This window comes from Hyperolius riggenbachi, chromosome 5 (assembly GCF_040937935.1).
Source record: "Hyperolius riggenbachi isolate aHypRig1 chromosome 5, aHypRig1.pri, whole genome shotgun sequence".
In the NCBI taxonomy this organism is placed as follows: domain Eukaryota; kingdom Metazoa; phylum Chordata; class Amphibia; order Anura; family Hyperoliidae; genus Hyperolius; species Hyperolius riggenbachi.
Window position 1 is genome coordinate 297,795,495 of NC_090650.1, and position 21,499 is coordinate 297,816,993.

The window sequence follows — 21,499 nt, forward strand, 5'->3', positions numbered from 1 at the left end:
CTAATGCACAGAGGATCTGAAGTCAATACAATTTCGTAAGCTCCTTTATGCAAGTAAATGTGCTAACACCAATAAATACAGTGAATAAATAAAGATCTACGCACAATTTTTAGTTGATAATAAAGTACTACAAACATGTATGCAATAATTTCCATTGTATCCTTTAAAGTGCAAAGTGCAATCCATGTACTGAATCAAGTGAACAATGTGAGTACCCCATAGCTATTTCACTTGGGAGGGTGGGCATCTGGGGGACCCCTTGCTAAAGGGCTTTGGGAGAGACTGACAGGATTTACTGCTCCTCTCTTGCAGAGCCCTCCTTCACATCATGGACCATGTGGGCTGGTATAGATCAGGGTTCAGATCCTCCTATGGTCTGGGTTCCAAATTCTGGCTATACCAGCCTGCCTGGGTGACAAGGGGTTAAAGAGGCTTGGAAGGAAGAATCCACTTCTTTTTTATGCAACTAATACATCTGTTTGTCTGTCTTTTTTTTAACTGCCCCAGCTGCATGGGTGTGACTTTCATGTCTGCGGCTGCTGTAGCCACATGGACATGAGAGTCACGTTCCTGCACTGAGCCAGGTGCCACACACTCTTGATGGTCCCAAAGCAGGAAGGATTGGTGGAATTGGACATGTGTCCCCTAAGCCAATCTGTCCCTGCATACTGTTACAGCCAGCAACATCAATCATTCTCTAAAAATGTGTGCAGGAAGTACATTACTTCCTGTATTAATCGTGTGATCACTGATAAAAAAAAATTGTTAAAAGTGTAAAATGAAAAATATAAAAAAGTGCTCAGGATCAGCAGGACAGCCATGGAATTTACATTGTTTAAACGGAAGTAAATATGTCCTCCTCCATATGCCTCTCTCTTCAGATGTACCTCACGCAAAATTAGGAAATTACCAGACAGTAATATGTATAGATATTTTTCCTACTTTAGTCTACAGTCTAACCCAGTGGTCCTTAATGTTTTTAAACAAATATCCCATTCACTTTCCTCCAAATAATTTAAGGATCATCACCCTCTTTCTTCCTTTTCTAGTTATTAAGCCTGTACTAAGCCCCCCCCCCAACCCCCAATGATAGTGTCTTCATAGCAATGCTCAAGATAATAGCAGCCCATTAAAATGCATCCCTTATATATTGTGCGATTAAAACAGACTAATAAAGTACCCAATTTATATTTCTTCCCCAATAGTGTCTCCCGTTTATGCCTTCTATAAATTTCTCTCTCTGTATTACAGTACCCCCAATAGCTATAGTATACTGCATTATAATGGCCACAATATCTTGTTCCTCATTATAATTACGCTATTATAATGCTCTATATATTGCTTTGCATTTCATAGTGCTTCTTATATAATATCATTATAATGTCCCCGATATAGTGATACTCATTGTGATGCAGTCATTATAATTATGCCCCATGAGGATATCTCTCATTATAAACTTGTCTCCCCTTACATCCCACATCAGCATAATGGCCTTATTATAGAACTCCTCCTTATATTCCCCCCAGTAGGTATTTTAATTATAGTGCACATATTATAGTGCTCCTTATTATAATGACCCCTGTAATTATAGTGATCCTTATGATAATGCAGTCATTAAAATGCACCCCCTTGTAGTGTCCCTATTATAATACCCACTCAAACTGCTTCTCAGTGTAATACCTCATTATAGTATTCTTCATTAGAGAAGTGCAGTCACAGTACACCCACTTACCCTACCTGTGGCTGAAGGAGGGTCCCAGTCAAAGTCTCAGAATGGTGGACGATTTGGCTGGCAGGCAAAAGGGCAGAGAAGATTATTTCAACATGGTGAATTTATTTAGTGTTATTATAGTTGATTAATAAGGGTTCATGGCATGAGTACTGGTACTATTCAGATGTAGTACCGAGATAATTTGTTGAAGAAGGTGCATATTTTGGGGAATAGTGTTATAGCAACATACCCGCATATAGGGCCTTTATTGGCAAGGAGTGTTGGGGGTAAAATAATTACATGGCAGATTTAGGCAGGGAACACACTTGACAGTTTTCGTGCGCGTTTTCTGCACAGAAAAACTGAGAACTCATGTTAATCAATGGGCTAGTACACACTTACTGTGTTGTCCGCGCGCAGAAAAAAAACTGACATTCTGCATCCTGACTCTGCACATTTTGGCAGTTTTCTGTATTAATTACATCAGCTGCTGTAAAAAAACGCGCGCGTTTTCCTGCATGGAAACACACTTAGTGTGCAGAAAAAGTATGCAGAAAAACGCGCGCGGAAAACTGAAAGTCAAGTGTGTTCCCTGCCTAAGGAATACAATCACCTTTTATTGTGATTACTTAGACTAGGCCATTTGACAAATAAATAAATAAATAACATCTAGGCTAAAAGAAATCAAGACGACACAACACAAAGGAATGAAGCAGGTAACCAGAAACCCCACATAGCTATTATTATCCCATATATATCTGAAGTGTCAGAGAAACAGGAGGATCTTTAATAAATGTGTTCTTCAGATACAAGAACACACTGAAACAGAAAGCTGTACACCCTTAGTATACAAACAAAATCACAAGAAGTGAAGTACTGTACAAAGAAGATTTGTACACTGGGTAGACCAGAAAGGGCTATGATTATAGTTCATAGGGAGTAAGTGTATGCCCCATCATAGCAAGCAAAACTGCAACTTAGTCACAGTCTGTGCTTTACCCACACATCAACATTTCCATATTTGAGCATTGTAAAGTACATATTTTGGGAAAGAGAGAACAATGGTTTCAAAAGAGGAATAAAAGAGGCCCTGTTTTTGTTCATCTAAAATAAATGTCCCCGACCAGGTAAGAGACAGTCATCAACACCATTTACCATCAACATGCTGTTAATCTAGACATTTTAAATATGTTACCCATCTTCAGCCAGATAATACCTGCCCAGCTAATACCTGCATAATAACCAATAATAAGACTAGATTCTGTTTGGAGTAAATACATTATTTATTCCTTTTAAACGTATAGATAGTGTTGACTTCATTTAAATTAAAGAAGTCACTTGTAGTATTGACAAAAAGGGCCATATCCTATTCTTGAACTGCATTTGTCTAGATGGACAAATGAGAAATCATCCTTATTCTTATTGGTCCAATGAGAATAAGATTGATTCTTTTTGGTCTACCTAGTGTATAAACTGAAAGCTCTAGTGGGATATTAAGATGCTTATGCCTTGGCTCCAATGAAGATGGAGAAGAGGACAGCTTGGTAGCTGTTACAGCTGGTTCCATGGGTGGCGCACAGCAACTGGGAAGTGATGTTGCCAGCAGTGCCTGGCAGGAAGTATGGATGTCAGGTAAGTGACTCAGAGCCTGCTGACTTTCACAGCGAAGATCGGGTGACATCGACGGTAGCATACACATCTCCTGGGGGAGTGAGTGAAGCAGCAGTGCCATGGTGCTGAAGGACAGCACCACAGCACAAATCCTCACACCCCATAACTTGGTATACGGAAGCATTGTTTGGGTGAATAGCTATGCTCTTAATGCTCGGCTATTGCAAGAATGGAACCGGCAATTGGATTTGCTTATAATCCTCTTGCAATAGTCAAGTGATAAGTAACTTGCATGCTGCATGCTACTTATCACCTAAAATAGCATATGGCCCAAAGTGTTTTCCAGAGCACTAAAATGTGCCATTTTAAACTACTTTATTTCTGATGGTAAACAGATCTCTCCCCTGAGTGCACATCTCACTCATGGTGCCCATACATGGTACAATATTTTCCTTTTTTATTAGATAATTTCATTTGATTATTCTGTTAGATTGAATATAAAGATTTTTCCAACTTGTCTGATCGGATTTTTATTAAAAAAAAACTGGATAATCGATCATTTTTCTTGATCAACAAAAAAAAAAACCCATTATTTTTGACTTTCATTCAATCAGATAATTTTAGTTGAATAAAAAAAGTCACGTTTTTATTACACCATGTATGGGCACCATCAGTCTGAAGGTGATGACAGGGTAAGCTAGTCCATTCTGCTTGTTGTCTTCACCCACAGACTCTGTAAATGGGGCAAACTCTGTCAAAGGTTCAATATATACCTCGACAATCAAGTTTCAGCTGAGGTTTGATGTAATATAAATACTTATTTTCTAATTTATGGAATCGTTTAACTGGCAGGCAGTCATTTTACGTCGGATATATTTGCACTTACTGATTCTAAATATAGGGTTTGAACATGCTGTACATTTAAATTATGATCAGTTTCATTAGTCGACATTGACTTTGCTGTGGGCGAAGGTTAATGTCAGCTGTAGTATCTTATTCAAGTAGAGGAAGTCTTAGAAAGACTGCATATCATAAATCTAGACAGTTTTTCAAAGTCAAAACTTCAAGGAGACATTTAAACTTTATCTAACAAGCTATCTATTAGAGATGGTCAATGATATGCTAATAATTTTGGCTTTCTCTTTATTACAAATTGTATACAATTTGGGAATGGGGCTGTTAAATGCTCTTCCTATGAATTTAGATAGTTCCACTTGCAGTCTGCTTACAATTTCTATGGAATTTGCATGTAAGCATGATATGCATCTCTCTACTTACATTTTTATTAAATGCAATGCAGTCTGACTTTTCCATAGCAAGAAAAGCAAGCATGCAACCTCAATTACTGTCAGCGTTGGGGTGGAGGTAACTTGAGAGAAAATCCCCTTCCAAATAATGGTGCTGATGGGCACACTGTATTTTTTTATTGTGATATGAGTGCACAGTTGTAGGTACATACATCACTTTGTATGTACAATCTTAGCTATGTAATCCTGTTTCTGCTCATGGGTTCTCACCTAGGTTTAAGAACTTCTACATTCTGGTGCCTAAACTCCTTTTTATCATCATGCTCCTTGGTGACTTGACTTCTAACCTTAACCTACCCACTTCCCAAGTAGTGGAAATCTGACAGTTCTTGGTCTATTTCCTCATGGGAAATTCTCAGGTATGTATTTATTTATAAAAGCACTTGAACAAAAGTTGCTTAGTTCAACTTGGCCGTAGCACTAGGGCCACAGTCCACCATTGTTATACCAATAAATGACCTTAGTTTCAGTGCTAGTCCTCAGTCCACCATCACTCCACTAATTAATCTCAGACATGGTTATTCAAATAACTTTTCTACTGAGTTTTCTCCCAGAAAAAAAAATCATCTTATTTACAAGTTAACTTTTCAACACATGGCAAATGAAAAAGTAGCTAAAAAATCCTTGCTTGTTGGACGCTTTACATGTATATTTCTGGTGATGTGTGAAAACAACACCTGTGAGAAAATAGGACCAGTGAATCGATGTGCCAGCATCCAGTCCATCACTACTCCAAGGATAATGTCCACCCGTTATATCTACTTGCTCCCCTAATCTTACAGGGAATATTTCGGACCACATTTCCTAGAGTGGGGAACCTCAGCCATACAATATATAGCAGAATATACTATAAGCCATAAACTGAAATCACTACATATTGATACATCGATAGATGGCACACCTTTCACATCAAATCCTTTGTGCGCCGGTCCAGTCTGTTAGACACTCACAGACTATGGGCTTGATTCACTAGGACAAATAGCATGCCTTATCAAAGTTAACACTCCTTATCAGAGTAGCATAGCGAGCGCTATGAGCCCGCAGGGGCTCAGGGCAGGACAAGTGGATTGTCAATTAGCAGCCATAAGTTCGTAGTGCTCGCTATGCTACTCTGATAAGGTGTGTTAACTTTGATAAGGCATGCTATTTGTCTTAGTGAATCAAGCCCTATGTAACTCCAAGAAAGTGTAATGACCAGCACAGGAGGGGATCACCTTGTTTTATTTAAAGCATATTACTGAATAAAGTAACATATTGGTCTCATAGAGACCTATTGTAATTACAGCTTGATGAGGTACCTCATCACTTGTATGAAACAGCTACTGTCCGTTGTGCTGAACTTGCTGTGATGTGCTGTCTCTAATAACTACTTTATTCACTAATGTGCTGTGAATAAAACAAGTGAACCACTCCTGTGTTGGTTGTTACACTTTCTTAGACAGTGGTGTCAGATTTTACAAGAAGCATTTAAACAAATATTGTTTCCTAATTTTTCCTCAATACAGCCTTAAAGTGGTCTGAAACTCAGCATTTCTTCTTTGCTCTAAAAGATTATTTACAGCCTTAAACCTACAACCACAAAAACAAATATGTAGCAGAACGTCTCTTTGCTTCAGTGGGCAGCTTCTGGCCACATCTCGGAGAGGTGATAACATTATCTTTTGTTTACATTTCTTTGTCAGATAGATTTAGTGAAGATTAGCAAAGTGCTGCCAATGAGCTCTCTCTGCTTCTAGTATGTGAGCAGTTGAGAAGTGATCACTAGATAGTTTTCAATATATAAATACAGCAGCTATGCAATAAAATGCAATGGCAGCTTTCAAAGCAGATAAAATGTACTTTGGGAACTTGTAATCTGTAAACAGACAATATTACCTGTGCACAAAAGCACATATGGGAACTGTATGGGTAATACAATGTAGGAAAACACATCTTTATTGAACGTTATGTCAGAGTTGTATCCCACTTTAAGTATATATTGATGGAAAGAGACAAAAGGTGTGTATGTACTAAACTGTGTTAAGTTGATGCAGGAGCAGGCAACTTCCTCCTGGTACAACTTCTGGTGCATTATTTCTCAAAAGCATATGGTGACTTTATATAAAAGCGCCAACATCAAGTAGGTTGGCATTAACCTATACAAAACAATATAACAGTGGTACTCCAGTACAGAGTAGGTGACTGTGCAATGCTTCTTAGTTGCTTTGTACTATTCTTCATGTTGTTGTTGTTTTTTTTTTTTACTTATTGGATTTTCTTGTAATGTTGCTAAGTAAAGCTGAAAAGTTTTTTTCATCTGACCCATGTGATTTATGCACAGCACAAAAAATGTACCTCATTTATTATTTCATTTTCCATAAGCCTACAAATGTATTAGGCCCAGTGTCAGAGGACATTGAGTCCCATATACTGTATTAAACTTGTGCCTATTACTTAGTTACATAGTTTGGTTGAAAAAAGACACCCATTGATCCAGTTCAACTAGATGGTGGACTTCCGTGTCTCATTAGAGCCCTTGCAAACAGTGTACAGTATTTGATTTGTGAATTAAGTATATACAAAAAGCTAATTGCATATGATTGCGGTTTAATGACTGTTAACTGCTAATAAATGCTGTAATTACTTAAACTTCGATAATTACTGTTTTTACAAAAGACAACTACAATTGTCTTTTTTTTCAAAAATTCTGTACCTATCCCACGTAATGATATATTTTTCAAGAAGAGGTATTTTGAAATAAATACTGTTTTTTATTGCCAGCTTAAAATTGCATAGCAACTGGAGTGACATAGTTATCATTGGGTACTAGGCCTCCGACAGTTTATCTGTTTAACAAGACCAATTTATTTCCTTCCTGAAATCATTGTACTGTCTCTCTGATGAAAAAAAAAAATCAGACAAGACATCTCAGTGTAAAGCCTCTTTAGCTCTTAAAGTGGACCTAAAAGCTTGCACAGGACAGAAGGAAAAGTGTGAGAAATGCACCTATATGCATTTAGAGTTTAGCCTGTTTAATCCCCCCTCATTTGTGTCTAATCACAAGTTGTAATTTGATCTCTCCCGTGTGTAATCTGACTGCCATGGCAGAGATGACAGATAAGCTCATTTGACAGCACAGGCTGTTAGCAATATGTCTTCTTCCATGAATCAGGAATTAGAAACAGTGCAGATTATTTTAGGATTTGTATCAGCTGTAACAAAGAAATGTTTATTTGTTTAAAGGTTATTATGCTATTGCGTATCTTTTAGAGCAGAGATGACATTCTGAGTTCTGAGGTCTGCTTTAATGTGCACCTGAAACACATTTAATGTCTAAGCAGTGTGTAAATACTTGTAATGGCTTCAAAATTCTGGAAATTACGATTTAGCACCACTAGATGGCTGTAAAGATCAACATTTCCAAGTGTGGCTTAACAGAAGTCATTCAATGAAGTAATACAAGTTTTAGTTCTGCGGTCATATAATACATTAGCGCACATTATTAATTACATTTATTCCTTAGTCTGCATAGTTATAAAATATTTTATCAGCGCAAATGCGTATACAAGCTGGGGATTTTTACTTTCACATCGGATACAAATTGGTTCAGGAAATAGATTTCATTAAAATGTTCTACATGTTCTAAATGTGTGTGATTCACTCATGGAGTCTGAAAATTACCATTCCTAAGAGAGAGGAACTAGAAATAGGATGTTGGAGGTTACAGCTGCTTTATATTCCAATCTGTTAAAATAATGCCATCCTTGAATTTTTATGATGTGTTCGGGCCGGTAGTACGGTGTGTTGATGCTGCTTTTTCTTGTATACAACTAATATTTATAGCCACTACATCAGCTGTTCTCTGGAGTAATTCTACAAATCATACACTCCACCTGCACTGTAATCAGGACTGGATTATAACAGGAATGATTAGAACAGTAGCTTGGGGCGCTCAGCTGTCCTATTACTAGTGGTGTAAGTATATACTTAAAGAATTCCATTTACCTCCAGAAATAAGGAGCTGCTTAGGGCGCTGTGGCTGATGTTGGTTTGCTGGCCTGAGACAGTTCCACCTATTTAGCAACGGAAAAAAACCTCAAGGATCCACTTGCGAGTCACACCTCCATACCTTTGTAATATCGGTCATAGCGATGGTTTAACCATTTCATTACCAGAGCACTTTTTTCTGCATCTCAGAAGGGGCCAGATGCCATGAGGTTTTTTTTTCTTTTATGAGAAATAGGGTTTTCTGTAAATAATAAAATAATATACAATAAATATCCATTTTCTTTCATAGACCTATTTAGAAAAAAAAATGAAACAGAAAAAAGCAAAATTTTCCACATTATACTGTATGCTCTTTAAAGCGACACTGAAGCAAAAAGAAAAATGTATGGTTTTGTGAATTGTATGTGTAGTCCGGATAATTAATAGAACAATAGTAGCGTAAAGTCTCATATTTTTATATACAATTAAACAGCTTTTTTTTTATATAACATTGCATTCTTCTCTAATATTTGCAGTTTACAAATTAAACTTTGTATTTTAAATAATGAAACAGAGCAGAACCAATGACTCTTTGAACTTCCTGGCAGTAAAACCTTAAAAAAAAAGGCAGCGTTAATTACTATTCCCCCTCCAGGTCCACGTGGATGGTAGGGAATGATGTAATTCAGCTGCCGGCTGTTGCTGGTGGACGAATTACAGTGTTTAAAAGTAACTTCAGCTCCATCTTCTGACGGCACAGAAGTTACCGGTACTCACTGTGCACTGCTATAAGTGCTTCAGAAAACAGGACTGTAGCCAACCCAAGTTGGGTCGGAGAGCTTAGAGCTCTTTTGCATAGATAACAACTGAAGTTTCTTAAGTCTTACTGCTATCATGCTTGGTTCTAGACGTATACACAGAGGTCTAGAAAGAATGTAGTCAAAACGTAAGCTAAGGTCATACACGTGAGATCAGATGGCAGAGGTACAAAAGGCTGAGACAAAGGCTAGGTGATTTAACAGGCTAGGGTCATACACAGGAGATCAGATGGCTGAAGTACAGAGGACTAGGCTAGAGAGTGGTCAGTAAAGCTAAGGTCAAAATCTAAAGTCAGGCAGGCATTCACATTAATATACAATAATTGAGTAGCAAAGTCGCATTGAAATACAATAACAAGTTTATCACACAGTGACAAAGTGTCCAGCAGACCAGCGTACTGATTGCTATCGCGGGCAAGGACTGAATGTGAGACAAGGGCTTAAATACTTTAGAGCCAGACCAAGACCGGCCCCCAACCTCCAGCAACCAATGATTGCAAGCTCCAATCAGAATGTCAGCTGACAGCGTGCCAGCTGACACTAAACCCTCCGACGTCTTAATGGGCTTGATTCACAAAACGGTGCTAACTGTTAGCATGGCTTTTCGCACGTTTTAGCACAAAAAAAAAAAAAGATTTTCAAGTGAAAACCGGTTAACGCGCTAAGGTGAATTTTTGCACGTGGTAACCGTTATCACGCGAAATTTCACGCGAAGCACTTTTCACAGCGTGCTAACAGTTAGCACCGTTTTGTGAATAAAGCCCAATGTGTAGGATGGGCGTCTGCCCAGCGTCCAGGTTGCCATGGACGCTGGGGACGGGACCGGAGGAAGTGCGTCGTCCTGAAGAGGAAGTGCCAGGATGCGCACGCGAACCCGCCATGAATGGAGCATCACTGGAGCCAGCAGGTGAGTTTCTTACATCTGCACTGGAAACAATATGAGACTCATACGCGAACCCGGCATGAATGGAGCATCACTGGAGCCAGCAGGTGAGTTTCTTACACCTGCACTGGAAACAATATGAGACTCATATCTGTGCTACTAATGTTCTATTTCTTAGCTGCACTACACATACAAATCATTATATCATAAGCTTATTTTCACTTCGGATTACCTTTAACAATCCAAAAACTAGACTGACTAAAGTGCAATGATCCAATTTTAATTATAACGACAGTGACGTACCGTCCAGTGTTAGTCGAGGAGCAGAAATGCAGACATCAAACCAACAATTGTTGATTTGGGTGATACCTTTGATGACTAACTGTGCATGGCTAATTACAAGCTTTTGAAATGTTAAGTTTCTTCTTCAGGCATGATACAGAACTTTATCATAACTGTACAAAAGGGAATTTAACATACAGTACATTCACTTTTGTACGGTTCTGACCCAGTTCTGTATTACGCCTGAAGAAGAAACATAACTTTTCGAAAGCTTGCAATTAGCCATGCACAGTTAGTCCTTAAAGAGAACCTGAACTGAAAATGAAGAGTCAAAATAAACATAAACACATCATACTTACCTCCAGTGTAGTCTACTCATCAATCTCTTTCTCCTCTCCTGCATCCCATTTGTCCACTGTGATCAATGGAATTCTCTGTCCTCCATTTTGAAAATGGCCATTACCCCATAACAGCTTCCTGGTCAGTACACTGTTCAACTGTAATATCGCCCACTTGAGCCATAGGGAAACATTGACATTACCTTGCACATTCAGTTGTAACTGACAGTAGCTGATATATAACTGACAGCAACTGGTATATTTCAGTTCTGACAAAATATGGTCAGAACTGGAAGGGATCACTGTAAGAAGAAAATGGTAAGCCTCTGAGAGGAACTGATGGTGAGGTTAGTATGTAATATTCATTTGCAGCTACATCGTGTGTTTGTTTGAAATAATTTTACTTGCTTCAGGTTCCCTTTAAAGGTATTACCCAAATGAACATTGGTTTGATGTCAGCAATTATAAACATGATTAAAATTGATATAATACAGTTTTAAGCAAGCACAAATGAGCATGATTAAGAATCTTAATCCCCATTGTTAAACCCTTAAATTATTGGTTTACACTGGCACATTGCACCACATTGCATATTTTAAATTTTTATTATTTAGTATATATCACACACTGTATTGAGTATATGCAGTTGTACAGAGGCACCAGAAGTGTAAAAGTAGGATAAAAGAGAACAATGGTAGGGTTTTTGTGGTGGACTTACCTCCCCAAGAAGACACACACAAATTGTTGCTTAATTCAACAAATAAACAATTTATTTACATGCTCCGAGTAAATGCAACGTGTTTCGTGGGCACATCCCACTTCATCAGGCAATAAGAGTGGAGTACAATACACTCATGCGTTCTCATTCAGTGCTTAGCGCCTCTGTGAGGCACTGAATGAGAACGCATGAGTGTATTGTACTCTACTCTTATTGCCTGATGAAGTGGGATGTGACCACGAAACTTGTTGCACTTACTGGGAATATGTAAATAAATTGTTTATTTGTTGAATTAAGCAAAAATGTTTGTGTATCTTCTTGGGGAGGTAAGTCCACCACGACCCCCCCCCCCCCCCCCCCCCCATTGTGCTCTTTTAAAAACTTTTATCCTCCTTTTACACTTCTGGCGCCTCTGTACAACTGTATAATAAGCGTGTCCACCCCTGGTGGAGGGGACTTGGTTCCTTTTGCCGATCTACAGAGGGCGACTTCTTAATCCTGAGTGGGGACAGGTCTAATACTCCCCACCTTCCTACACAGGGGTTGCCTGATACGGTAACCCAACCTTCTGAGTATAAAATTATACTTTTTCTCTTATACCAATCATCCACAGTGCATACTACACTATATTGGGCTCTCGGTGTTCCCCTCCCTCATGTCTTGTCACTTAAATGTCCCAAAGAGGGGCTCACAATCCAATCCCTGCCATAGTCATGTATCCATCATAGTCTAGGGCCATATTTTTAGGGTAAAGCCAATTAACTTATCTTGGATGCTAAAAAAGTAGATAAAAAAACAATACAAACTCTGTGCAGATAGTGCCCTGGCTGGGATTCACATCAGGAACCCAGTGCGGCAAGGCAAGAGTGCTATCCTTCACACCATCATGCTGCCCAATTGCACCAGACAATATTATTGCATAGTAAATGCAATGTAGTTATATTGTTATGGTATGTTCATATAGACACATTAGCCGTGTGGTGGAATCTGTTGGCATAACACAAGGCATGTTGTGCAATACCAGACATTGTTTACTGTTGCAGTGAAGCATAATTTTCATTTTCTGCAATCTTCACTGTATTCATTGCATGGCTCACATAACACATGGCCCAACTTTTCCCCTCCATCACTTTGTGATCCTGTTTTTATGGGACATGTAGCGCAATGCCCTAATGTAAACCTAGGCTTACCGCAATAATGTTTTATCAGCATTTTTACTTAAAGTGAATTCGAGATGAACTTTTACTCATTGCATAATTGTGTTCCTTTCCTATTGTTTATAGGGCATTCCTCAAGCCAAATACTTTTTTGTTTTTGTTTTAATACTCTAATTCCCTATAAACTGAATGAGAACACTCATGCGTTCTCATTCAGTGCTTAGCGCCTCTGTGAGGCACTGAATGAGAACGCATGAGTGTATTGTACTCTACTCTTATTGCCTGATGAAGTGGGATGTGACCACGAAACGTGTTGCACTTACTGGGAATATGTAAATAAATTGTTTATTTGTTGAATTAAGCAAAAATGTTTGTGTATCTTCTTGGGGAGGTAAGTCCACCACGACCCCCCCCCCCATTATGCTCTTTTAAAAACTTTTATCCTTCTTTTACACTTCTGGCGCCTCTGTACAACTGTATAATAAGCGTGTCCACCCCTGGTGGAGGGGACTTGGTTCCTTTTGCCGATCTACAGAGAGCGACTTCTTAATCCTGAGTGGGGACAGGTCTAATACTCCCCACCTTCCTACACAGGGGTTGCCTGATACGGTAACCCAACCTTCTGAGTATAAAATTATACTTTTTCTCTTATACCAATCATCCACAGTGCATACTACACTATATTGGGCTCTCGGTGTTCCTCTCCCTCATGTCTTGTCACTTAACTGTCCCAAAGAGGGGCTCACAATCCAATCCCTGCCATAGTCATGTATCCATCATAGTCTAGGGCCATATTTTTAGGGTAAAGCCAATTAACTTATCTTCGATGCTAAAAAAAGTAGATTAAAAAAAACAATACAAACTCTGTGCAGATAGTGCCCTGGCTGGGATTCACATCAGGAACCCAGTGCGGCAAGGCAAGAGTGCTATCCTTCACACTATCATGCTGCCCAATTGCACCAGACAATATTATTGCATAGTAAATGCAATGTAGTTATATTGTTATGGTATGTTCATATAGACACATTAGCCGTGTGGTGGAATCTGTTGGCATAACACAAGGCATGTTGTGCAATACCAGACATTGTTTACTTTTGCAGTGAAGCATAATTTTCATTTTCTGCAATCTTTACTGTATTCATTGCATGGCTCACGTAACACACGGCCCAACTCTTCCCCTCCATCACTTTGTGATCCTGTTTTTATGGGACATGTAGCGCAATGCCCTAATGTAAACCTAGGCTTACCGCAATAATGTTTTATCAGCATTTTTACTTAAAGTGGATTCGAGATGAACTTTTACTCATTGCATAATTGTGTTCCTTTCCTATTGTTTATAGGGCATTCCTCAAGCCAAATAATTTTTTGTTTTTGTTTTAATACTCTAATTCCCTATAAACTAAACAAGCCACAACCCACAGGTTTTCAGAGAGCCAAGGAACTTTCAGACAATGGCAAGGGCTCATGGGAGCTCAGTCTGGGAAGGAGGAGGGGGAGTTATTACTAGCCGGAGATTTTTGAGGCAGAGGGAAGGAGGGAGGTGGAGGGGGGATTAGGTTTTTTTGCTCAAGATGCAGATAAGCCTACCTCTGTGTAATGCTGGGAATACACGGAGTTTCTTTTCCTTATCAATCGAGCCACTGATGGCTCGATTGATAATATCCGACAGGTCCGATGAACTGCTGGATAGATTCCCCGCTCGATCCCCGGCGGGGAATCGATCTGCGCGCATGCGCGGACGAGCGGGGATGCGCCGGCATCGAGCCAGCGGCTCGATCCGGCGCATAATTGCATCCGTGTATGCCCAGCATAATGTTTACATACAACATGGCTGCTGTCATTGTATCGCAGAAATAATCAATCATATTCTATTAAAGCTGTTTGCAGCTAGATTTGCTGTGTGAGCTATCTAAACTTTAGGCAACATATATGGACAAGTTACTTGTTATAGTTAGTTTTTCATCTCGGATGCGCTTTAACCTCCTTAGCGGTAATCCCGGGTCAGGTTCGGGACAGAAATCCGCAGCTCAGAGCAGTAATCCTGTACCTTAGTGAGTTATATACAGGAGCTTTCTGTGGCATGGTTTTTTGTTTTTAGGGTCTAAAAGCTTGTGAAAAAATTGCACGGTTTTTAGACCCTAAATCCAGAAATAATCATAACACCAGGGAGGTTAATTGAATAGTGCAAATTAGATTTTTCATTTATTAGCCCTAAATTCTTACAACATTTGGAATTAAATCTGGTCTGGTGTTTGAATTTTGAATGGAATCTTGTGAAGAGGTTTCCATGTTTGTGTAAGACAAGAATTGTTTTTTTTTTTTTGTTGCAATATCAAATACAAGATATGCTATTAGCCTGTGATTGAAGAGCTTTGTTAACCAGAAGCGTGCACTGGACAAATCTTTCCTGCAGAGTAACTTACTATAAATGATGGAGATACCTGGGTATTTTATCACTTTAGGCAATTTACTTACTGCACAAACAATCTAGCTAACTAATACTTTTTTGCACATGGTAGGTGTTTAGCTGCCTGACTGAAGGTATGCCTAGTGGCAAAAAGTGTTGCTTGCGAGTCTTCGTCAAAGTCATTTTTGCATTGGAAATTTTATTTTCAGTTTTGAGAAAATATTCCAGAAAATACACAGTTTTTTTGCAATATGGGCAACGGAATCAATTTATTTTCCATTATGAAAATATGCAAAAATCGCGCCTCTTTACTCTTATTTGCTGTTACACTATTATTTAACCCTTTCCCTGCCAGCCAATTTGTCCTTAACTCGAACATCTACTGCTAAGCGTTTTTTAGACATTTTGCACTCATTAGGTTTACTTACGATTTTTGACAAGAAAACCTACATGAAATAGGGCAGATTATACATTGGTTTTTTTGTAATGAATTGGGCTTAAACACTGATACAAAATAATTTTGTCCTTTTTCTGGAGATATAACAAAATTTTTGAGTGAAATATATTAAAAAAAAGTTAAAGAAAAAATAAAATATTTTATTGTTGTGTTTTTTTGAAAGAAGAATTACATTTACTAACAAAAATGTTAGTGTTTGTAAAAGCCCTGATTTTGCTGAATCAAGCGATACCAGATATGTATAGGTATCCCACTTTTCCTGTCCTGGAATAGGAGCGCCAGTACAGGGAGCCAGATATAGGTGCAGCCAGTATACACAGCCTGGAATTGGTGCGCCAGTACAGGTAGCCAGATATATGTGCAGCCAGTATAGGTAGCCAGCAATAGATTCCCCAGTACAGGAAGCCAGGTAGTATTGGTGCAACCAGCATAGATAGCCAGGTATAGGTGCTGCCAGTACAAGTAGCCATATATAAGGACAGACAGTGTAGGTAGCCAGGAATAGGTGCACCAGTATAGGTAGCAGGTATAGGTGAACCAGTATACTTAGCAAGGTTTTGGTGCCCCAACATACTGTAGTTAGTAGGTATAGGTGCCCCCAGTATAGGTATAGTTTCCCGAGTACAGGTAGTAGGTACAGCAGCCCCCAGTATAGGTAGGAGGCATAGGTGCCACTAGGGAGGGGGGCCGATATCGTCCTCCCTCCCTCTCCATGGGCCTCCCTCCTGTGGCCCTCTGCAGAGCTGGAGCACAGCAGTGCTGTGTGCAATTAACTCACCTGTTCGTTTGCTCCATGCGATGTGTCCCCGCTGGCAGCAAGCTCCTCTCGGGCCGCCTGACCACTGTGTGACGTGTATGTAATCACGCGTCATACAGGAAACAGGAAGAAGGGAGAAGAAGGCTGCCAGCGGGGACACCGCATGGAGCGAGCGATTGGGTAATTACACACTGACTGCTGCTCCAGCTCTGCAGGGAAGCAGAGGAGGGGGCCCATGTGGAGCGACGGAGGAATGATGTCGCCCCCCCCCCCCCCCTCCACACTGCTTACTGCGGGACAAATTGCCAAATAACATACTAGGCACGCTGTTGGCAGTTGGAGCCTTTCCCTGCCACAACTTACCTAGTATGTGCTTGGCAGGGAAAGGGTTAAACAAAAATCTCTAGATCCCACAAAACTCTCTACATACCCCCCTGCATCACTTCTTCCCTTTGCATCCAAATTACTAGAATCCATATCCATGCTGAATTAAGCAATTATTTATCTTCTCACTCCCTGCTTGATCAGATCCAGTCTGGGGTTTCCTCTGGGGTCACATGGTGGATACCATTGTGACATCCAGTTGTTTGTTATCTAAGAGAGTGACCGTGACCAGTCACACCCTGAGTGGAGTCGGGTTCATTGTCTTACTTGCCTTAAGTGGTTGGTTACCCCTGTTGCATCCCACCTTTGTGAGCAGCTTCTTTTTTATTTTATGCACTATCCATTAGCTACTAACGGACTGCGCTATTTGGGTTCCCATTGTCTGTGTGACTTTTTTCCTCAGGGTGTGAAGACATCTAATTCTTATGTGTTCTGTCTAGCCACTCCATGGAAACAGCCCCTACCGAAATGACCAATGATCTTCTTATAGCTAAATCCAAAGGTCATTATTTCATACTTATTATCCTTTTTGATGTTTTCTGAGCATTTGATACTGCTGATCACACCTTACTTCTATGTATACACTCATTTGTAGGCATCACTCTCTCCTGAATATATTCCTAACTCTCTAGAAGGTATTTCATGATCTCAGGGCTGTCCTTTGTCCCCTCATTTTTGCCATTTACATGCACTTTCTTGACAACGTAATAAACTCATTTGGTTTTCAATATCACTTATATGCAGATGACACACAACTGTACTTTTTTTGGCCCCAGTCCTTATCTTCCCCCTTTTAAGTATTCCTCATATCCTCTTTCATTTTTCCACCGTCTCTTGCTACTTCTCCTCCTGACATAACAATGAATGTTAAAGAGACTCTGTAACAAAAATTTCATCCTGTTTTCTACCATCCTACAAGTTCCTAAACCTGTTCTAATGTGCTCTGGCTTACTGCAGCACTTTCTACTATCACCATCTCTGTAATAAATCAGCTTATCTTTCCCGTCGGACTTGTAGACCTGTGTCTGGAAGGCTGCACCCTTCAGTGTTGTGGATCTGTGATGCACGCCCCCCTCCAGGCCCCTCTATGCACACTCCAGTGTGTGTGTTATTTACATAAGCCAGCATCGTCTCTGCTGTCTGATATCAGTGAGAGAAGAGAGCTGGATAAAAATCCTCCTCTGTTAGGCTGTGAAAGGAGCTGGCTGACACATTATGAGGAATTACAGACATGGGCAGACCTGTCTGCAGGAAGAAACAATCAGCTTGTAACTCTTAAGTGGGTGAGAGCTGCAGGGGGAAAAAACACACAAATGATCTCTTGAGATTCAAAAGGAAGGCTGTATACAGTCTGCTTGTGAAAGGATGTATTTTCTATGTGTGGACATACTGTACATCAACCTACCTCCTGTTTTGGCGGCCATTTTGTTTGTTTACAAACAAACTTTTAAAAACAGTTTTTGACAACTTCTAATGCGGCGGGGAATGGAGAAATTGTGACAGAGGGGAATAGGAGATGTCCCCTAACGCACTGGTATGTTTACTTTTGTGCGATTTTAACAATACAGATTCTCTTTAATAACATCCCTATAACTTCAGTTTCCCAAACATGTTGCTTAGGAGTAATATTTTATTTCTCTCTCTCATTTGTTCCTCAGATTCACTCTCTACCCACCCCATGTCTTCTCCAACTCATAAACATTTCTTGAAACCAACTATTTGTCAACCAGGACACTGCCAAAATGCTAGTACATGCTTGTATAATATCTTATCATGTCTACTGTGACATATTGCTTTGTGGCCTAGCAACTAACAGACTTGCACTCCTCCAATCTGTACTGAAATTGGTTTTTCAACTCAGTCATCTTTGTTCTCACTCCTCCTTTGCTTCCCCTCTCTGTCAAGCTCTTCACTGCCTGCCAATTAACCAGAAGATAAACTTTTAGCTCTAACCTACAAAGCTCTCTACAATCTTTCTTCCCTGTACATCTCATTAGTATCCAGATACTATCCCAATGACAATTTCCTCTCTGCACACAACCTTACTTCCGATATTCCCTTTGCAAAAAACCCCAAAAAACTTTCATAGATTGTAAGCTTGCAATGGTAGATTTTTCTCTCCCTTTTGGTTTTTGGAAGTTGCTATAGAATTTGTTAATTGTATTACATTAGTCACTGTAATTACTATGATGTCTACTAGTTCTGTATTATGTAGCAATATCTGTGTTTTGTGTATGCTCTGTCATGCATTTCTTGCGACAAGTCTGACAGCTTGCTGCTACCATTGCTAATATACACTATACCCAATGGTTAACTAATGGGACTGCAACTTTATTGTCTTACTACGCATAAATCCCATGAGCTTGCCTACTGGACTTGTGATTAGCATGTGGCTTAAGGCTCGTACACACGCCTGACTGAAGCCAATGACGGGGCCATCGGCACCTCCCGCTGGGTGGGTTTTCAGCAGACAGTACAGCGTGTGTACAGTCTGTCGGCGGACTGATAAGACTGTTTCTGAATGATCCGCCCGGCAAGTCGTTCAGAAACAGCCTTATCAGTCCGCCGACAAACTGTACACACGCTGTACTGTCTGCTGAAAACTCGCCCAGTGGGAGGTGCCGGCGGACCCGTTGTTGGCTTCAGTCAGACGTGTGAACAAGCCTTTAGTGTGACCAATCAGTGGTTGTTTTAACAGCGTGACGTCTGTGGTGGAGTGGCCATTTCACATAGGTCTGTTTTTATTTAAGTTTCTATATATCTTGTTTGATTGATAAAATTAAATTTTCATGTTTATAATCAAATTTGTTTGATACATTATTGTGGCTTAAACCTCCCTCCCCTTTTCCTTTGAACTTCACGGTTGTGTATTTTTATGTACTCATATTTGTTTCTTAAAGGACAACTGTAATGAGAGGTATAGGGTGATAAATAAAGGTACTGATTCAGATTCTTGAGGCTGACATATTTATTTAATTTTAAACAATACCTGTTGCCTGGAAGCCCTGCTGGTCTATTTGGTTGCCGTAGTGTCTGAATCAGACCAGAAACAAGCATGTAGTTAATCTTGTCAGATCTGACAATAATGACAGAAACATCTAATCTGCTGCATGCCTGTTCAGGGTCTGTGGCTAAAAGAGGCAGAGGATAAACAGGATAGCCAGGCAACTGGTATTGTTTAAAAGGAAATAAATGTGGCAACCTCCATATTCCTCCCATTACAGTTGTCCTTTAAGCCTTCTATACACACTTGACTAAAGTCGGCTGATGTGGCCGATAATGGCCACCTCAGCTGATAATCAGTAGTTGGTCCAGAGGCACCCAATCCCTGACCCAAGACGTGCAAGTGATCTGCCCCCCAGAACAACTCATCTCCAACGATGGCTAATTCATTGTTCAAACACGCCACTCTGTTGTCCCTCCTCTGCTCCCCCTTTCCCACATAGCAGCACAGCATATCACCAGCTATACTGCTTATTCATGTCTGTACAGAGTGGGTCAGTGATGTCTCCCAAGGGGATCGGGTTCCAATACCCAACGAGTGACATCCATCAAAGGTGTGAAGTGGGCAAAGCTGCGTCCACTTTGCCCGCTTTGATCACCGTCGTGATGTAAGTACTTTCTTGTTCTGATGCTGCCAACGCCACCCCTCTGTCCCGGGAAGCAGATCGGTGACTGGCAGAAGCATGGGGATGTTCACTGGGATGCAAAAGACCAATGGTAATCCTCAGCAACAGGGAAAATTCTCATTGGTTTATGGTGGACCAATGAAAAATCTTCCTGTCACTTGGGAGAATTGGTCTATTTGTCTCCTATGGGGAAACCCCTGCCCCTACCGACCTCCTGGCTGTGTACCAAGGAACCAAGTGGCTGTGATCAGCATCGGGACATGTGAGTAGCGATCCCAATCAAAGCGGATGGGCAAACGGGTGGACAACACAAATTATGCAAGCGGATGCAAAATAGACGCTCCATCAATGCTTAGCAGATGTGCTCACTGTGCCTGTTTTGCAAGTGTGAACCCGCACTGACACAATCTGTTACAATGCAATACTGTGAACAGGCACATAAAATTGTATGGGAAGTAAGTTTGCAAACATTTTCAGTGTCAACTTATTTAATTTTTCTATACAGATTTTCTTCCCAGAAATGGAACTTCAGGCAGTTTGATATGACTTGCTTTGTCCTTTTCAGTGTTGCATTTCTCTAAGCTTTGTACTTCACAGCATTCTGATACATCTCTTCAGGCATGTGTGCAGACTTCTCTTACTTATGAAGGCAGTGTACTCAGCACTTACTGCAGTCACAAGAAGCTCTCACATACTGCTAATCTATTTAAAAAATAATAATAATAATATGGACCTGTTCACGGTGCTGGTTTAACCGGTTCTGGATCCCTGTCATGCATATCTACACCCCTGAAAACTTCACTTGCTGATAAGGGGCATAGATGTGTCTCTGCCAGTTTATCTTGCCGCTGCCAATCGTGGGTGTGCACCTGCTTGCCTCCGTCTCCATTGCACCAGTTCGTGATTGGTGGACGGGAAAATGTCTTCACAAAGTTAATCAAAGTGTCTGTAGTGAATGATCCCTGGCATCAGCGAGATGTTGGTGGTCATTCAGAAAATGAAAGTAAAAACACATACACATAACACTTCCTGTCTACTGTTTACAGTACACAGAAATAAAGTGTCGAACTTTGA